The sequence below is a fragment of the Ambystoma mexicanum genome, chromosome 2q, assembly GCF_040938575.1.
Source record: "Ambystoma mexicanum isolate Mex_15411 chromosome 2q, UKY_AmexF1_1, whole genome shotgun sequence".
Taxonomy (NCBI): Eukaryota; Metazoa; Chordata; class Amphibia; order Caudata; family Ambystomatidae; genus Ambystoma; species Ambystoma mexicanum.
Window position 1 is genome coordinate 304,828,660 of NC_090924.1, and position 19,029 is coordinate 304,847,688.

A 19,029-nucleotide genomic window follows, 5' to 3' on the forward strand; every position below is an offset into this window, starting at 1 on the left:
AAAACTTTGCAGGGACATCAGCCAGAAACGCTTACCAAACAAGGAGCTTGAGACATTGCAAACTTGAGATTTTCAGTGTCTTTGGACTATCCATCCTATGTCACCCTCTGCCCCCGCCGAAAACCCCCTTCTTGCAGCCGCCACAGCCATTTTTAGGCCAAGGTGCTGCACTTTCGAGGACTTGACCTATCTTTTCTGATCCTCGTTTCATTGTGAAGAACCCCACGCAGCATCACTCTGATACCGAAGTCCTGCCTCAAAACATGGTGGGTTGCGGCTTTTCGGGGCAGGGGAACGTCATTTTGAGCTGTGTGAGAAGAGTTTTCCGGTTTGTGTCAGACCGCAGGGTAGATCCCTAGGAAGAACAAACAGGGATTCTGGCCTCTGCCCGATGAATACCTGACAAACTGTTCTTGCCCTGCCCAAGAAGTGCCCTACTCTTGACAGGCGGTATTCTCAGCAGAAAAGCGAAATGGGTGACTTTGGCCCCAAATTTCAAGAAGCCATTTCTCTGAACCAAAGGTTCTTGCCTTCCATAACCCTTAGCATGTAGCTTATGGTAAATGAGAGGAGTTTCCAGATTGCCCCCTCCTCATCTGACAACTCACAAGTCCTTGTTTTGTTGCACATCGGATACAATGTATTGATTTGAGAAAGCGAGAGGGATTGGTAGTGACAATGTAACCGAGAGGCCAATGGTGGGAGTGCAGGGTTGCAGGTTTAGCCTTCTAAGGCGTACTCCCTTGACCCCCTAACTTCCCTCTAGAGAACTCCTACCACTACACACACATAACCCCCACAGACAGACACCATAGCTCTAGCCATTAACACTAACTGAACCATGAGCAAGCTCTCCACGCCATATAACCGACATCAGCAGCCAACCAGACCCAAAGCACTGTAGTCTATCAGATCTTGGGCACTTCACTATGGATAACCCTTTCAAGGTTCTCCTCCAAAACCATAGAGAGCAGGTTGGCACACCACCTGCTTTTTGTATTCTGGAAGGAACTCTAGGATGGGGCCCATTTTGAACCAGAGCTCCCTCCTCTGTCCCTCCAATGCTCTTCTCTCTACTCCTAACCACCAACTTCAGGTCTTACTTTCTACAACTCTATGCTCCCCACTATCCACTATACTCTACTACACCGCCCTCTTCACTACTCTCCATCACACTCTCCTTTCTACTACACTCTACTCTCCACTACTCCCTCTGCCTATACTCCCTACTACCCTCTCTGCCCCACTAAGCTCTACTACCATCTCCTCCCCACTATGCTCTACTACCCTCTACTTTTCAGTAAGCTCTACTATACTTTCCTCTCCACAAAATTTTCCTCACACTTCTCTCTATTACACTTTCTTCCACTACTTTCTTTCCCAGTACTCTTTACTACTGTCTTCCACAGTGCACTCTACTACACTCTCAACCCAACAGCACCCTACTGTTTCTAGCCCCCACTGTTGTCTACTACTCTCCGCAACTCACACAACCTTGACTACATCTCGCTCCCACTACACTACATCCACACCTTCACAATCACATTCCTTTCGCACTCAAACACCCTTCTCAATCACCCTTCTGCCCTCTCTCCTAAATTTCACGCACTCATGTTACACGCACTGACACCGAAGTACAACTTTGTCTCAGCAACCAATACCTCACCTTCCACATGCTCTAACAGTTCTCCATGCTGCGCTGCACCGCCCTTCCTCCACCTGGTCTCTTTGTCCACCTTCATCTCATCAGAACGACCCACACCCCCTGCCATTGGCCTTACACATCAGCTAGTTCCACAGGCCAACTGCTGGGTCTGCCTCGGCGGTCGGGTTACAAATGCCCACCCCCTCTCCGCCCCCTATTCTTCTACGGGTCCTCCGGCAAAACAGTAATTTCTTGAGTAAGTGTCACGCTTAATTGGAACCACTGCATTGCAGTTGGGATGTGAATGGTGGTTCCCAGCCACAGAACTTGCCGCTGCCTCGCTCCACTGTTCGCGTCCAGTTCGGGTCTCCACTGTTAGGTATGCTGGTACATGAAGTTCTGTGGAAAAAGAAAAATAAGACTGGCGAGCATGGTGTACAACAGGTATGGCGCACGAGTCAGTGGTGCTCTTCATTCATCCAGGCACAGGTAGAAGGGACAGAGACTGTGGCCCTCCAAAATCCCACACCCTGTTTCTGGGGCAGGACTGGCTCCGGGATACCCTGTGGTAGGCCTCCTGCCCCCTACTGAGAGGAGCGCACAATCCCTCTTGACAAGGTCAGGTCCCTATCCCTGTTGCACCTTGTCTTTTCATAGAATTTGTAGCCTGCCATCCCAAGAAGCCATATTGGATAATATAATGCACGGCCAACAGGTAAATTGGCCTTCTTTATGTGCTCATAATTTCAGGGCTAGGTCCATGGTTATTCCTTTCCACAAAAAACTAACCTTTTCTAAGACAATGAACCCGAAGCAGTACCTGTCAAAAATTAGGAGTGCATTATCAGAGGCCCCCACCGACCTTATAGTTTCTTGCACACTGCCACCCCTGCCAGAAAGTAAGGCGATGAAGAAAAAACCCTAAATAAAAGGGCACACTTTTATACATCTGTGATATACTTCCATATTGACAGTTCTAGATGCTCTCTTTGGGGGTGTCACCTCTGGAGTTTCCCTCATTTTGTTTTACTCCTTAGAAGAATCCCTCTGGGTCCAAAATACCTTCAGCTATCCCTCCGCAAATACCTCCCCTCTCGAGCTCTTCACTTCTCTACCTCCAACTCCCTCGGGGTCAGTCGTTTTTCAAAGAAACAAGCTCGGGGTAGATTTCTGTCTTCGGCTGGGGCCTCCCTCTGGAACAGCCTCCCTGCCACTCTAAAACTTGAGGAGAACCATCTCCGGTCCTGGAAGCACCTCAAGACCTCCCTCTTTTCTTCTGCCTCCGCTCCCCCTCTCCCCCGCTGATCTGTTCTCTCTTGGCACCGTGCACCTGGCCACCCTCTGTCCTTCGGGCCCAGGTACCTGCTCACCCTGCCACCCTCCCGCACTGCCTCCAGACCACCCCTTGCACTGGGGTCTGTATCTGTACCCATACAGCCCCCCCTTTTTTCTTCCTGCACTTATCAGACCTACCCTGTCTGCTGCCTTAAACCTAGCACTTGCAAATTGATGGCTGCATTACCACTGTTTGTTGCCTTTATTATTTATTTATTGTTATTTATCTGTTTCTCCTCTGCTTCGCACTTTCCACTTCTCCCCCCTTCCATGCACTTTTCCCCCTCTCCCTTCCCCCATGAACTTGCGCGTTCTCAATGTCACTGGGCCTAGTAAGATCAGTGTTTTGTTCTCCCCTGTTCCCCCTCCCTTGCCCCGCTCTGAAACACTTGTGTACGAGCGCAATAGAAATAAAATATCAATCAATCAAACCCCCTAGGTTAGGATATAGAAGGAGGAGTGGGCTATTGACAAAGTGCATTTTTTTTAGGAGAGGACTACTTGCCATGATAGGTGGTGTGTCGTAACTCTGCTGCAATTTGTAGTACATGTGCTTACTTCACTGGCTTTTTCGCGCAAATATTTGCCACAGCCTTTCACAAGTATTAGTAGAGAAGGGTGTGGGGAGGCAGGAGGAAGCAGGGAAAAAGGAGCTGAAAAGGGGCAGGAAGGGGATGGGTTATAAAGAGGAAGTGGAATGAACAAAGTGGTGTTGAAAGTTGAAAGAATGGAATGGCAAGAAAGTAGTAAGAGACCCACTACAGGGTACCCCCTTCAAAAGAGCAGACTGTCCAAGGAGTGGGGGGTAACAGGGTAAAAGCCCCCTTCAAGGTAAAGAAGCTGAGGTGCAAAGCATGGAAAGGGTGGAAGACGCAAAGGACCCTTGCAGTTTCTGCAATGAGCTAAAGACATGGAACCTTTTGAGTAACCATCCAACGTCATGTATCGCCCTTATTGTAACTAACTAGCAGCTCTGGTTAGTTAAAGTCTCTGCGGAAAGTTCAGTCCAGAGCATGCATAAAACCCTGTCTTACGCGGAACACCCCTGCTCTTCAAAACAAAAACAAAAAAAGAATTGTGTTTCTCACTTGTTTTTTCTTTGTTTTGTATGCTGTAAAACAAGCATGGTATGGTATCAAGAGATGGCACAGAGAACAGATTTCAAGTTTCAAAGAATGGTTTAAATATCGGCATGGTGTAAGTCCATACTTGCCCTATATTTAAAAGGTAGGGATTTCTCCTGGCTGAAAAAAACTAAGGGAAGACTGTTGGTCCAAATCAAAATGTCTATATGTGTCAAAACCCTATGCTTATCTTCACATTTAAAGAAAACGTGGTGTGGGATTTCTTGCCAACAATATATTGTTCAAAAGTAAAGTCTCAGCTGTTCTTAGCTTAAAGTTGTTCTTGGGGTTGTGGGGTCCCCTTCCCCAAGTTCAATACAGTATAGTTCACAAAAAAGGGAGCTCTTGAGGTTCCCTTATCCAAAAAAGCATTTCTTAGTTCTTTCAATTGTCAGGGTTCCCTTCCCAAAGTTCAATATTATATAGTTTACACAAAAATGACTTATTAATGTTCCTTCCTCAAGATTTCACTGCAGCACTTGTACTGCTTTTGTCTGTTTAATATTCTATATAAGAAAACAATAGGTTTACTTGACCCACCTTCTGACATGCTTTGCCAAAGGTTTCACAGTTCCTCAGGAATCTTTGCTTGATATTATTTGGCACTCTCTGGTTTAGACGCAGTTGTCAGACCACACGGTCCACCCAATACAGGTCGTGCAACCAGGAACCCTAAGATTCTCCTCTGCTTAATTCGAGATGTCTGTGATGTTCTCTGTGGGAAAACTCCCTGATCTAGGTCCAGTTGTCAGACCACATTGTCCACCCATCACAGGTCACGCAACCATGAGTTCCCTTAACCTTGTTTGGCTCCCTTTTCTGCCTCAGGCTTCTGATTGCACACACTTTTATTCACTTTCGTTATTGTGACACTCTTTTGTATCAGTCTTTTGTTCTACCATAGACTTGTTGGCCTGTCTCACACTGATGGTTAGAAGACACAAATGATGGTTCAATATTCCATGTGCTGTCGTTCTGACCAGAGTGATGTTTGTGCACAATCTGACATTCAGTATGCCTGTTTAACCATGTTCAGTTAGCATTCAATGTGTCGTGATCTTATTCGAATAGCAAGTTTTATTCAGTTTGAAGTTTTGAAGGCTTCATTATTAGTTTCAATTCAGTTTGGTATTGAATATAGTGTTCAAATAACACTTTACGTTCACTTTGGTATTCTGGATGTTTAATTAATAGTGTCAATTCAGTTCAGTATTATAGTTCACTTTTAATTGGACTGTTCCTGCGATCCCGAGAGCGCTCCGGACTCTGTCCTCTGACACTCACCGGTGCTTTGTGGTTTCACAGCGGCTGCTCCTGTTGCTTTTGCTCCCCTTCTCTGGAGCGGGCAAGCAGACCGCCACATTCCTCGGGCACGTCCCGACTGCTCTTTTCGCCTTCCTTGCCTGCCTACTTTGCCATAGACGCTGACTGCGTCTCTCGTGCTCCCGGTTGCCTATTACCTGACCGACGGCGTCTCTCTCGCCAGCATCCTGACTATTGGGTCTCCTCCCAACACGGCGGGTGTCGCCAACACAGCGATTCTCGTCCACAACACATTGGGTCTTCATCCAAGCACGGCGGGTCTTCTCTCCAAGACAGCAGATCTGTTTCTCCTTCTCCTGTTTTATACACCTGAGCCCTATTACGGGTCCTCAGGTGTGAGGTGTTAATGTGTCTTGTCTAACCATATTTAGTCCAATCAATGGGACATGCCTGACTTTCAGTCTTGGATGCCTCCATATCCCTCTTCTTCATCTCAGTATTTTATTGGTGTTTGTAATAGGAAGTGTGCATTACTCCTAGTTGCTTCTTCCTCTTCTCAGTACTTATTTACAGGGGTAAACAGGGCATGAATGGAAATGGCCCATATAGGCTGAGGGAAGGGTGGGTAAGTCAATGTTTGGAAAGGGGAGATACCATATCTCGGCCAAGGGTATACCACACCCAGGTGTTCCTCTCTCGCTTGTCCACTGCGGGGGTCAGGATCGAAGAGCGATGGCCTTTCCCTGGCCACATACGGAGAGGATTCAGTGGGAATAGTAGAGAGAATACACTCCAGTTTCTCACAAGGCACATGATTGAACAAGACAAAAACATAATTGGGGTGCAGCAAGAAGCGGCTGGACTATCACCCTGGGCTTCCCTTGTTAAACAGGATCACCTTCAGAAATAAAGAAAGAGAGAAGTAGCATTCCTGGAATGTATAATGCGGGAAAGAACTTTGGCTCGTCCTGCTCAGAGGTAGACAAGAATACCCTCCAGATTCTTAAACAAGAGTAAGACCTACTACTGGAAAGGGTTTTATTATTTGGCAGGCAAGCCTTTTTGGGAACAAGGAGATAAAAGCAAATAAACTTTGCATGAAAGCTCACAACTTCGAGACAATAAAAGATTGCATTTGTGACTGATGTTCACAGCACACAGGAGTCAATGATCGTTTTGTCAACTTTAAAAAGGAACATCTATTCCAACAGTTTAAAGTGTACAAGACAGAATTCGGATACCTTCTTTGCACATGTTGACCGTGTCAGGTTGGATGATGCAGACTCAGAGGTTGGCGCATCCCATGGAAGTAGTGATAGGGGACATGAATAAAGGGAAATTGCCTTGGCATGATGATTTACTGGTGGAATTGTTCTTGGCCTATTCCAAGCAATTTGTAACTATATTATGTACACATTTTAATGAGTGCATCAACTGAAGTCCATATAAAAAGCTCTCATTACCTTCGTCTCCAATATCAATAGGGATTGCTCTCCTGCAGAAATTATAACCCCATCTCATGGTTATATGTTGATAGAAATCTGTTGGCCAAAGTATTCAAAATAAGACTTGAAGGAGTCACGGGCGAAGTTTATTCATCACTCATATGTGGATGTATAAGAGGCGCATAAGGGGAGGATACTAGACATATTGGTATCTTGCGTGCTTGTCAGGATACGTCTGATTCGAAAGTGGCAGTGTCAATGGAAATAAGAGAAAGCCTTTGATAATGTGTGTTGGATCTACCTGGAACACATTCCCTGAAGATGTGGAGCAGATACGACTTCAGGTCTCACTATAATGGGGCTACTTCCAGGAATTAATTGAATGGTATCTTCCCAAAGCCTCTGTTTTTGAACAAGGGAACACTGCCCGAGTGCCCTCTCTCCCCATCCCTGTTCAATATGGCTTCAAGCCAATAGTGGCATACATTCACAAGGAAGATAGGATAGGTACGGTTTCTCCCGCTGGGGCAGAGCAAAGCACTGCTTTATGCTGATGACGGTTTATTTTTGTTAAAAACTCAGCCACATAATGGATAAAATGGCAAAACATGTCAAGTTTCGTGACATAAAATGAAATGGAATAAGTCTGGGGTATTTGCCCTTACATACGACAACATTGAGAAGCACTTTCGCAACTGGGGTGTTAAATGTTCCAAAAATGGAATACAACAATGTGTGGATACGTCTGAAATGAGCATTGTGGTGACAAGAAATGATGAGACTGACCAAGTGGTGCCATAGTGGTTGCAATAAACTTTTATTTCGTGAAAAAAAGGTAAACCTATCCGTCCTCTCCAATGGGGTTTCCCTACATAAACTAAAGAAACTCAGGTGCTCGTTAGGAAGTCTGTTAAAGTGCAAATCAAAAGACACCATCCCAATCAAAAGCTCCGAAGCGACCCCTGTCCCTACAATAAACAATAAAGTTCTGGTTTGTACTCCGGAGACCTCCAGCCAGTCGATAGAGCCGAGGTTTGCCCCGAAGTACTTTAAGACGAGTTAGCTGCACCCTTGAGATGGATGGGGGTGCAGATTTATTACTCCAACACCAATCAATAAGGACAACTCAATGCTTTGGCAAAGGGAGTCCGTTTAATGACAAGTACAAAAAACAGGGAGTCATGGAAATCAGCAGTGATGAGATCGTCCTTCTTGCTTCAACTCCGATGAACTTCATAAAAACCATAGCATTTATACCGAAAGCTCGTCATAATTGACGTATAACACTCAAAAGTTAATATGCAATTCTATTGGTTAGGAAAAGGTAACTTTAATATAGGTACTATATCTGTATATGGTAACGGAGTGAGGGGATTGGGTAAACACTGTGCGGTGGCGTCTAAGCCTTCCTTCATAAATGACTACTCTAGACGTCACTAAAAGTATGATGTCCATTGGTTCTAACTATAGGACCCTAGATTATTTGGTCCATTGTGATTGTATTGGCACCAACCCCATGCATAAATTTCCACTTTGCTTAGCAGCACGCATAATGATCAACCAGGTACAGGGTGCCCCCTAGTTACCCGGCTTTTCTCCAATTAAGGTTATAATCAATCATCACTTCAGCAACTACTGTGGTTGGCCTCGGAACTGCATTTTCTGTCTGGAAAAGTTCTGATATCTCTTCCTGGGCGGATGCCAAGCGTAGGTGTGAACCAGTGCTTCTCCTCGCTCGGCTGGTCACGTGCTTCCCACACCCTGAATTTGTCTAGTTTCTCTCAATGTGTCCATTTGATTCTTATTCAGCTTGCCACCTACCTATGCCTCCTTATCTCGACCTTACAGAGATAAAATATTCTGTTCTTAAGTTTCAATTATATGTAGGTACTGTTCGTTCCTTATATTGGTATACCTTGGCTCTCCTGGCACAAGTTGCATCTGCCAAGTTTCGATTCAGCCGTCCCTTCTCGTTTTGCTAGAATATGAATCTCAGTTCATTCAGCCTTTAGTAACCTGAGTTGATTCTGCTTCGTTTGCAAAGTGGAATTACACTTATACTGTGCTTTGTTTGAGGTAGATTATGTATAATGGCGCTTGCCGCACTATTTATCTACTTAGCATAGCAAGCCACATTGTTTACTTAGCTTTCTTGCGGTTCCAAGCATATGTACAGGTGTTAGCTGGTTGAATATCTTCATCCAGTTTACAGCTTAAGCTTCTCTGTATTTCAACATCTTTCTCCCCTTCTGGGTTCATGATATCCTTATTCATGGCGTTTCATCTCTGTGTGTCATTCTCGGGACATCATTTCTTCTATTTGTACGTTAGTCTGGGTTCTCGTGATGTCACCATTCGTCTTCCATTAAGACCTTTTTGGTTTCTTCTGGGAGAGTACTTAGGCCCTCTTCATTTCGTCTCATTTGCTGATAGGGTTTTTTTAATGGATACCTTACTGTCCATGGTTGTCTGGGTATCGGTACTTCAATAGGCATTGCTCTTCTGATAGGTACTGGGCAGAGCCCTCCTGCAGCTCTCTGCTGGTTTATTTGCTCATCATACGTCACTTATTTTGGTATGACCATTCCTGGTACTTCAAAATGGGCGACTGGAGTGCAGGCTGCCTTTAGGACCTCCTCTAAACTCACCCCTCTGGCTGATTCATCGACCACTTTCACCTCCATTTTTTGGTTCAACTTACTCTATTCTTCTGTATTTATTTTCACTCCATCGCCTGAGTTCATTCCTTCTTCATCTTCTGGGTCTATACATGATGGTTTGAAGAAGTGTCTCTTTGGAGTCCATATTTTTATTACTCCTTTCAGGCTTCCTGATGTCCTTACATGTTCGTCTTTATTCCATGTCATTAGTTGACATTGTTAATTTGGGCTACAATAAACCCATCTTCCCACATCATTTCTGTGCTTCCTGGGATAGAGAAACTTTGTTCCTTCTGGTGCGGGAATATTGGTCTTCACAAAGTCTCTTATTTCTTCATCAGTCAGGTCTTTGGGCTTCCCTCCTGGCTTGACATCAGTCATGATCTTCATCCCTACGGCTTTTTTCGCAGTCTTCTGGCACAGAGATTATTATCTTGATAACGCGAAATCCTAGCAATATCACTAGCAGGGCTCCCAAGAACTTGATGTAACGCTCACCTGATTCCCACGGAGGCGCAGGTCTGGCTTCGAGTGCTGATGCTTCTTCAATGGTGAAGCGCAGGACTCTGAAGATGGACAGGAAGGGCCCTCTACTCTGGCTTCTCCGGCTCGCAGGAATATTCCCCTGTGCGTGAAAAGGGAGTGTTACCTACTGACTGAGTTATGCTCAAGCCTCCCACTCTCTTCCAACCCTCCACGATACCCTTCCACGATTCCCCGTGAAGTCTCACCTTAGGGTCAGGAAGGATGAGCTCTCCATCCTGCTTCTGATGCAGGGGCGCGTTGAAACCCAGTTACTTCACTGGATTGAGGATTGATGGGAGTTCAGGTAAGCTTGACTATTCAGGTAAGGCTCTGTAAAAGTTCTGTTGCAAGTTCAAAAGTCCAAGCTTAATAATAATGTTCATTGTCTTTTTGCAGCAAGCGCTAATGCTTATGTCTTTTTTTCCCCTTAGGGGCCGGGGTTCTGAATGCCGGAGATATGGCGCCGACCCGAAGTGAAACGTGCAGTTCCAGTTCCAGTAAATGGCAGGTTAGTTCTGGACGAGCGCTCGGGAACTGTCTTTGCATACGCTCATTCAATGTCTTTGTCTTTTTTCCCCATAGGGGCCGGGGTCCGGAAAATGCCTGGAAGCGGCAAGACCCGAAATGAAATGGGAATGACCCAACAGGTAAGTCTTATTCCCTTCCTTCTCTCACCTCTTATTCTCGTCTTTTTCTCTAGGCTCTGGGAAGTGGCTGTGTATCCGGATGATCGCTGCTGAAGATGGAGGAACCCAGGAAAGGTGAGTGAAATGCAGCGCTGCAGCGATCGTAACGAAATGCTTTTAAAAATAATGTCTTCCCTTTCAGGATCGTCGGTGATGTCTCGTGGTGCAGATTTAGCTGGTAAGGTCTCGTCTCCCTTTGCAGGTGACCCAGGATGCTGACAGGCGTGGCTGAAGTCCAGATGCAGGAGCTGACACGGTGAGCTTCCAGCTGCGAGGAGCAGAACAACGCGAAGCGTGAGTTGCTGATCGGGTGTGGTTTAAATAGCTTTGGAAGAAGTCCCAAGTGTGTATCCTTCCTCCGATCAGGTATGTATCCTTCCCCGACCACACCCGGGTGGAAAGTAGTCCCACAGGTAAAGTAGTTCCATTCAGGCCTCAAGAGGGCCTGGATGTGGCAGCATGGTCTGCATCAGGTAAGTGCACATTAAAACACTTGAACACATGTCTAGCTCTATGAGCCTGGCGCCTAAGGCGCCAGGCCAGAGGTCCAACATGAGCCTGGCGCCTAAGGTGCCAGGACTGCGTCCAAAGGGCCCCAGCTTGGGCCTGCTGGCACTCCCCTGGGGGAAATGATGCCTGCCTCTGGGGTTGCTGGGTCAGACCTGGCTCCTTGGAGGTAGGCATCATGACACTTGAACGCATCTGCCATCCATTGCGGGACCCATGAAAACAGTGATCCAAACCAGCCGTCATCATCAACTTCGTCAGTTTCATTGATCATCTGGTTCTGCAGGTTTGTTAGCATACTTACTGCTTCTGTTAGGGTTCCATTCTCCTCATCGTGAGATGGTTCGAATGTGCAACACGCTTCTCCAATTTTTGCACAAACTCCTCCATCCATGGCTGTGATCATGACAAGGACCAACAAGTTCCTCTCTTACATGGCAAAGTTCTTTCGATGGGATGGTCCGACGACATATCTATGACAGTAATCACCACAGCTGTGCTGCTTCGGAAAATCGTTCTGCGTCTGCGTCCTGCGTCGGTACGCTGTCCTCGAGGGCCTCCGTCAAGCCGACGTCACCGGATGTTATAAGTAGGACGCACGACGCCTGTAGCCTCAGTTGTAGTTTTTTCCCAGAACGTGTGGCACCAAACCACTGCCAGTATAACCACAGAAAGCCTTGCGTAAACGTAAGCTGCAATCGCATAAGAAATTCTGTAGCGGGGCAGGCAGGGAGGGAGCTATATGGAATACGTCGTCGGACCATCCCATCGAAAAAACGTTACCAGGTAAGAGAGCAACTTGTTCTTCAAGGGGATTGGGTCCTCCGACGTATTCCATATCTATGACAGACTCCCAAAGCAGTACCAACGTATGGAGTAGGGAAAAGAATTTAGAATATAGAAATTTAGAATGCCCAATCAAAATGCAGAGTAAAGGACCGCCTTGCCAAAGGCCAGATCCTGCCCATGGACAGAATCGAGGAAGTAGTGACGTACAAAAGTATGGACCGAAGCCCATGTGGCTGCATCACAGATGTTACGAATAGGAACACCCCTCTGCAGGGCAGTAGAGGCAGCCATACCCCTAGTAGAATGGGCCGGTAAGCCTACCAGAGGGTCCTTACCCGCCAAGCGGTAACATTCAGAAATTGCCAAGATAATCCATCTAGACAAAGTCTGCTTAGTCACAGCTTGTCCCAAACACCTTCCAGCGTAACCAATAAAGAGCTGATCGTCCACTCTGACCCGGCACATGCGTGAAATGCAGAAACTCAAAGCTCTCCTAGGACCCAGCCTATGGAGCCTCTCCTCTTCCTTACAAGGATGCGGAGGAGGATAACATGCCAGAAGAATAACCATCTGGCTTAAATGAAATTCCGACACCACCTTCGGGAGAAAAGAAGGAGGAACTCGAAGGACAACCCCGTCCTTATGAAACACAGTGAAGGGTAGCTTAACTAAAAGTGCCAGTAACTCACTCACTCTGCGAGCGGAAGTGACCGCAACTAAAAATACAGTTTTCAGGGTCAACAGTCTCAAAGGACAAGAATGCAAAGGCTCAAACGGAGCACCCATTAGGAATTTCAGAACAAGGTTCAAATCCCAACTTGGCACCTGGAAAGTTGACGAGCCCTTTCAGAAACTGAGAAATTAAAGGAATTTTAAAATAAAAACACTCCTCAGACGAGCTCTTAAATATGGACAGCGCCGCCAGGTAACCTTTAACGGTACCCACTTGCAAGCCCCCGTCGGCTAAAGAAAGCAAAAAAGACAGAACCACAGGAATGTCACATGAAAAAAGGATCCACATTCTTAACCCTGCACCAGTCGCAGAACTTTCTCCAATGGTAACGGTACAGGGACTTTGTTGCCGGCCGTCTGGACGAAAGCAACACCTCCATCACGTCTTCAGGGAGGTCCTAATCCTTATACCTCAACCGTCCAGAAGCCAAGCGTGAAGGTTGAGGGATCTGACCTCTGTATGGAGAACCTGACCCCCCTCCTCCGTGAGAACAGATGGTCTCGGTAGGGAAGACGACGTGGAGGGCAGATGGACAAGTCGAGAAGGTCCGGGTACCACGTCCTCCAGGTCCATGCCGGAGCAATGAGGATCATCCAGGAACCGAACCTCTGTAGCCTCTGCAGCACTTGCGGGATGACGGGGACTGGAGGAAACGCGTACAGCAGTGGGAAGGACCAATCCACTACGAACGCGTCTCCTAAGGCTCCTCTTGGAGGAAATTCCAGTGAGCAGAATCTTTCGCACTTCCGGTTGACACTGGAGGCGAAGAGATCCACTTGAGGGGTCCCCCAAAGGGTGAAGATCTCCAGGAGAATCTCCTGAGCCAACTCCCACTCATGAGAGATCGCGATCTGCCTGCTCAGAGGGTCCGCCGTCTCGTTTTCGTCTCCGGCCAGATGAACTGCCGAGATCGAAGTTTTCTGCTTGATGGCCCAGAACCAGAGCTGCATCGCCTCCCTGCACAGAGGAAGTGACCCTGCCCCCCCTCTTTGTTGAGGTAGTACAGGGCCGCTGTGTTGTCCGTCAGAATCAGGACATTCTTCCCTCGCACAGTCAGCAGAAAAGCCTTCAGGGCAAGCCTGATGGCCCTCAGCTCCAACAGATTGATATGGAGTCTGGACTCCGACAGAGACCATCGACCGCTGACTGTCAGCTCGGTGGCATGAGCTCCCCATCCTGTGAGGGTGTAACGCTCACCTGATTCCCGCAGAGGCGCCGGTCTTGACTGGGTGAATGCCGTATCTTCAAAGGTGATGTGTAACACACGGTTGGCTCTTTGGGCTGGACCTCTGTGCACTGTATGTCTGACTTGAAGAGTAAGATGTCTGCAGATAGAAAATATGGGATTAATGAACTGGGGTTATTGGGTGCCTCTCTCCTCTTCCCTTTCTCTTCTCCTGTAGAACCCCAAAGGTTAACGCCCTCACCTTAGGTAAGTGAACGCCGAGCTCTCCATCTGCCTCGGGGCAGGGTGCCATAACCAGTTTCTTCACTGGATAAGGGTGCAGGCCTCTTGACCTCAGAGGACTGCTGTCCGTCGTTAACTGCACGAAGGGTAAGTTCTGGGCACTTCAAATGTCTTAAAAGTCTTTTGTAATGATATCTCTTGTTTTGCAGGGTTCCGGCGATGGCGGATGGCGGGCTGATGAGAGTTGAGGATCGAACCCGCGTGAGGAATAGAAGCGCCTGGAAGCACGTAAGTAAGCACGTGTAGCCTGCTTCACGATGCGCACTAACTGTCCCTTTTATCTTGCAGGTACAAGTTCGGAGCTTTAGAGAAGCTGAAGGGTGCTGGAATACCCACTGGATTCGGCGTGGGAAGGAGTAATGGCACGTGAGTAATAAAGTTGCCCAATGTCTTTAAACGCACCTTCTTTTGTCTTTCAGATGCGGGATGCAGCGCCGAAGGCCTCCGGAGCGTGCGAAGAGCTGGTAAGCTTTTGTCTTTCAGATGCCGGAATGCAGTGCGAAGACCTCCGGAGCATGCGAAGAGTAGGTAAGCCTTTGTCTTTCAGATGCCGGAATGCAGCACGAGGCGTTGGTGACAGCCGATGGACCAGGTAAGAGATGCGCTGCCACTGAAGACCGTAGTGCTAACCTGTTCTTTCTTTGTCTTTACAGGTGCTGCTGAAGACTGGATTCCAGGATGGTAAGCCTTTGTTCCCTTAGGCCCAGGATCAGAAGCAGAAGACACGATGAGCGTTCTGCTGCAGAGAATGCAGAATAACGCAAAGCAAGATTCATCCATCGGGTGTGGTTTAAATAGCCTCCTGTAGTGCTTAGGTGTCTCCTTCCACAGCCACGCCTAGGTAAGAAAAGAGTTCCTGCTTTCCAGAAGAGTTCCAGTGTTCTGAACCTAGGGAGTGGCTCCTGCCCCACCCAACAGGAAAAGTAGTCCCAAACAGAAGAGGATCAGGGGTTCAACTGGCAGGTAAGTAAGCAGCATGGTCTGCTGCAGGTAAGTCCACCCAAGCATTATGAGCCCGGCGCTTCCAGCGCTGGGACTGGGCATCTTTATGAGCCTGGTGCCACTGGCGCCAGGACAGGGTCCAAAAGGTCCCAATTGGGACTGGCTGGCACTCGGACCCGGGGTTATGGGTCTGCTTCCAAGGGAGTCGGGCAAGTCCTGATCTTTTGGAAGCAGAGATCATGACAGAGGGATACGTCCGTCAGAATCGTCACATCCGGCCAGGGCAGCCAAAATGGAGCCCCCCCTCATCAGATTGTCTTGGACGGCCCACCACAGACGGTCCTGGGCGACCGAGGGCAGCACCTGAACGGGGTCCGACAACCTGCCAGAGGACTGTGACCACTGAAGCTTGAGGGCCCAATGCAGAGATCTCATCCGCAACCTGGCCTCTGGCACCAGATGTAACGCTCACCTGGCTCCCACGGAGGCACTGGTCTGGTCTGGGTTGCTGTGGCCTCTTCAAGCGTGATGCGCAGAATTCGGACCACCGATTGAACACGACCCCCAAATCTTGCTTATCAGGCCCATAGGATTATCCTTCTGCAGTTGAGAAAGGGGATTAACTGTCTGCCGAATAGTGTGCTTGCTCCCCATTTCCCCCCTTCGTTCTTCTCGGATTCCTCCAATACCCCCGGTTTAAGCTCACCTTATGGTTTGGAAGGATGAACTCTCCATCCTGCTTCTGGTGCAGGGGGGCGCGCGTTCGTCCAGTTACTTCACTGGTTTTCAGAATGGCGCTGGCACACCCACTTGACTTTTCTGAGTAATACGCTGCAAGTATGAAGATGCAAAAGTTCAAGTGAGCCTCCTTTCATGTTGTCTTTCCTGACCTTTATTTCAGGTGCAGAACAAAGGCGGTGCATTGAGGGGTTAAATTGCCGGTGGTAAAATCAGGTGAGTTAGTGATGAGGGCGACCCCTCTAAATGTCTTTATAATTCCCCAGTAATGTCTTTTGTCCTTTCCCCATAGGGGCTGGGGTGCAGTACCTGTCAAAGATGCGGCGCCGACCCGAGATGTGGAATGGTTCACCAAGAAAAGCCGGTAAGTAATATGGCTGAAAATGTCCTTTCCCCTTAGGGGGTGGGGTGCGGTACCTGCCAAAGATGCGGTGCCGACCCGAGATGTGGAATGGTTCACCAAGAAAAGCCGGTAAGTAATATGGCTGAAAATTCGGCTTTCCTCTTGTGTTCCCTTGCTCACCTTTTGTCTCTTCTTCTCTCCCCTAGGTGCAGAGATGTGGCGACCGGTGCTGAGAGCCGCGATGGAGCCGGGCAGCGTCTCGGGAACAGGTGAGTGAAGCACGGCGCTGCAGCGAGCAACGCAGTGCTTTGAAATGGAAGTCTTCCTTCAGGAATGCTGGCGTGAAGATTCTGGATGAGGTAAGAAGGTTGAATAAGTTCTTGGTTTTCACCTTTCTCTTCTCTTATTCCCTTACAGGTGTTCCAGGTTCGAGGCGGGCGTGGCTGGAGTCCAGGTGCAGGAGCAGACACGGTGAGCGTTCAGCTGCTGGGATGCAGAACAACGCGAAGCACGTGTGGCTGTCCGGGCGTGGCTTAAATAGCTTGGAAGAAGTTCCAGGTGAGTATTATTCCACAGCCCCACCCAAGTAACAAAATAGTTCCATCAGAAAAATAGTTCCTCCTAAGCCTCATTTGGCTTGGTTCTTCATGCAGCATGGTCTGCATCAGGTGAGTGTGCAGCATGGTCTGCTTCAGGTAAGTGCACCAAACACTTCCCCCTATGAGCCTGGCGCTTATGGCGCCAGGACTGATGTCCAACATGAGCCTGGCGCCAACGGCGCCAGGACAGAGTCCAAAGAGCCCCTATAAAGGGCCGCTGGGCTTTTACCCGGGGGAGTGATGCCTGCTCCCGGGGGGTGCTGGGCCTGGCCTAGTGCTCCGGGGGTAGGCATCATGACACCATAAGAATGCAGGATGCCATGAGGCCGAGCAACCTCAAGAACTCGAACGCCGGGAGCATCTGGGCAAGTTGAAACTTGTGCACCATCTGAGAGTTCTCCGAAGCGAACACGTCCTACTTATAACATCTGGTGACGTCGGCTTGACGGAGGCCCTCGAGGACATCGTATCGACGTCATCAACGCAGGACGCAGAAAGATTTTCCAAAGCAGCACAGCTGTGGTGATTACTGTCATAGATATTGAATACGTCGGAGGGCACAATCCCCTTGAAATATCTGTTCTGGAGAGTGATCAGTCAGATGGCTCTTAGCTCTTCCTTGATCGCATTGAATCCTTTTATGGTTGTGTTGATCGTCTGCAGTAACTCCCTTCTGGTTATCTACAACCATTTAGTATTTACTCCAACTTGGATTCTTGGCACTAATATCGCTGTGAACACTGATGAGGTGAGCCTGTGTTCATATTTGATTGCATGAAAGGCTTCTTCTGATTTATCAGAGAAATCATTCTCTCTCTTCATCCGCGTTATCAGTTCCACAGATCTCTTCTTCCTCAGGTGAGCATCTGCTGTTGGGAAACTGTCAATACTCAGGTCACTTTTCGGGATCACTAATGCTGGAACGTGGACGTTCACTATTGTGCATATACCTCCCCAGTCTCTTGGCAGTCTGATGCATGCCTTGGATCCGCATGCCCAATAATGATCCATAATTACTGCAGTGCCATGCACCATTCCTGGAGCGTCAAAGACTCGCCAACAGTTCTAATTCTCTCCAATCTTCCTAGTGCCATTATTCCTGAAGCACAATTTTGGACTTTCCAGTGGCACTATCTGTAAGGGTCCTCCTCTGTCTTCAACCCATGTCAGTAGATTTGCAAGCTTTGGCCATAATCGCTTGCATATCCTTTGTGAATTTTCAATTGCCTCCTTGCAGGCTCAGAGGACCATTCATGCTCTGCAGATTACTACTCCTTTCTCCCATCCGTCTGGTGAAAGCACTGTACCCCAAATCTGCATTTGGCCTCTGTTCTTCCAACTTTGGGCTTCTTCTTGAGTTTTTCCTTGGACATTTAGTTTCGGGTTCACTTCCCATCTTATTTCTGCTCCCTTTACTCCAGGTTTCTCGTACCCGATTACATGGTTCCTAGTATGAGCTCTGTTTCTTGTCTTAATGTCTTGAACGTAATCATATTAGTCGGAAAAGCTGGTTCAGTTGCCCATATTAGTGAGGCATCACTACCCATGAACTGGCCTCTGCTCTTGCACATTGCTACGTGTGACAGACAGTGTGCTGTCTGGACATCAGTTTCTACAGCTACAAAGATCTTGGATTTCCCCATGCTGTATGGTAGGAGGGCACAAACAAAGCATTCCCCTTCTGAACTTCGTCTTCCAACTTCTTTCATGTGCTGGTACCAAATGTTGTTTCCCAGATGTGCTGTGCTATCCAGGTAGTCGTTTAATTCATGGTCATCTCCATGCATGCTTCTCTTGATTCTTAGTGTTTTCCTTTAATTGGCTATAACCACATCCCTAAATGCATCTGTATGGTTCTTTCTTGCTGGAGGATTCCCGGGTATCCTCGTCCATGTTGCAGGCTTCCTCATCTGTGCCATTTGAGTGGACAAGAGTCTGGCAGCTCCTTCCCTCTCTTCATACATCCTTCTCCTGCTGGTTACAAATGCCCATACCAACCACCCTGACGCTGGTCCGGTTTATGGTTGTATTGTAGGACTGGTACTTGTCCCTTGTGTTGGAACATATATGCTTGGTAATACCATCTCTACAGCTTTATTCTTCAGTTCCTCTTCCATTTTCCTTGCTTTGGCTATGAACGGCCATAATGAGTCTACTATTAGTTGTGCTTGTGAGATCTCCTTTGAGTTTGTCTTTGTCTCCATCAGTGTTGTCTCAGGGGTGTTTA

The 19,029-nt window shown here is 47.8% G+C and overlaps 1 protein-coding gene across 2 annotated transcripts in view; it reads right to left on the bottom strand.

The window, feature by feature from the left end:
- CHTF18 (chromosome transmission fidelity factor 18) overlaps positions 1 to 19,029 on the bottom strand; it is a 1,093,968-nt gene that overhangs the window by 654,422 nt on the left and 420,517 nt on the right. The window lies entirely within an intron of this gene.